Consider the following 1920-nt stretch of genomic DNA (forward strand, 5'->3'; position numbering starts at 1 on the left):
TGTGACTTCTTGAATAGATAAACTAATACGTAAATTAAATTAATACAATCCACAGCTGCAAGAAACATTCAACAGCCAAGTGTTCAACTACTTTTCCACTTCTGAAATTAAAGAGCAATAGTTTTAACATGACGAAATAAAAATAAATCTTGACTTTGAGTGTGCATATTATTAAGTCTGTGTAGATTACTATAGAGTTATCATTACATTCAATTAAATGTACAAGATCGTTTTGGAAGTTTCCGTTGTTTCTGTCTCTTACAACCGAGTCAGTGGACTAGTTTAGCAGGTGAACTGCTGACTTCTTACATTCTAAACTATCAAACTTCACTTGTAAACATTTGCTTTGGCAATGCTGATGTAATAATGTAATCATAATGAAAACACACAGTCTTCTAAATCTCTTCCTCATTGCTCTTAATTAGGAGAAAAGATTTTGTAATTAAAGTTGTTTTCTTGTAATTAGGAAGCAATTAGTTGGTAATTGTGAGATGTAAAAGCCATAGTTACGCTTTGGTGAACGCAAAATGTAGATGTACAATAAAGCAAATAAGAGTGTAAAGATTTGAGATAAGTGGAATTGTACTGTCCTATAGTTTAGGTGCAAAATATATCTGTTGGCACTGTGTTCTACCCAGATATTTACTCTGTCTATGCTACTTTCTGATCAGCAGTGTGATGTGTGTGGGTTATTGATGCCTGTGTTTTCGTAGTGTTCACTTTCATAAAACACATCAGCAAGGAGCCCAGGGAGCGACACTGGAACTTACAAGTGGGCGATATGCCAGTAGTTTTCTTCAGTGCACTGAGCTTATGGTGCACAAGGCGGTGGTTGCTGCAGTGATCCACATGTAAAATAGGGGAGAAAAAAAGCATCCAGCTTCAACTGACTTTGTAGCAAATGTGACCTGTTTGAACTGTGATTTTAAATCCACTTGAATATCAGTTCTGATTGCTTCATCACAACTGTATGACCAAGTTATTTACTCTGTATTTGCTTGTCACGACACTTGGCTTGAGAGAGTAGGAAGGAAAGAACACAAAAACTGTAAATAACCTTTTGATGGCTTGAACAATGTTCAGTTTTCTCTTTTGTTTGTTGTTTTTCCTACACTACAGTCGCAAGTTTGGACACACCTGATCATTTGAGGGTTTTCTTTATCTTTACTATTTTTTCTATTGTAGAACAAAACAGAAGACATAAGAAACACCTATGAAATTATGTAATGAAAAATCAACAAGAATGATAATAAGAGAAAAAGAAGAAGAAAAAAACACACACACTTCTAATATTTCAGATTTCTCAAAGGAGCCAGTGTTTGTCTTGAAAACAGCTTTTCACATTGTGTTAACCAATTTTATGAGGTTGTTGCCTGGAATGGTTTTAACTTATCAGGTGAGTTTGGTAAAAGACTACCTGGTTGAATTTCTTCCCTGTTAATGTTGGAGAATGTCACTTACGCTGCACTGAGAGGTTTTTCTTCTGCAGCAGCAAGCAAAGAGTAACAACAGCAGTGGCGGCCGGTATATAGGGGCGCTGTGGGCGGAGCCCCGCCTGAGCTGCGTGAGCCAGCATGAGCAAAAAGAAATGTCTATTATTTATCTGAAACTTATAGTCAAAATGAGGAAATCATGCTATTATACCAATCATTCCCTTAAATGTGTATTTCAGTCCGTTAGAGATCTCTCCACACGGCATCGGGGCAGAATCAGAGCGTCTGTTTTCTCGCGCATGCTCAGATCACACCTGGGGCTCCAAGCCGAAGCGCCCGAGGTTTTTGGGCTCTCACGCATGCTCAGATCCCATTTCTGCATTAAAAAGTTAGCTTATCTTAGCCACATAATACAAATCCTCAATGGGCGCTAGAGACCAGCGCCCCAGCCTCCGTAATTTGAATGACGTCAACGCGTTCATTACTA

Source organism: Stegastes partitus, unplaced genomic scaffold, assembly GCF_000690725.1.
Source record: "Stegastes partitus isolate 25-593 unplaced genomic scaffold, Stegastes_partitus-1.0.2 Scaffold12, whole genome shotgun sequence".
Lineage (NCBI taxonomy): Eukaryota > Metazoa > Chordata > Actinopteri > Pomacentridae > Stegastes > Stegastes partitus.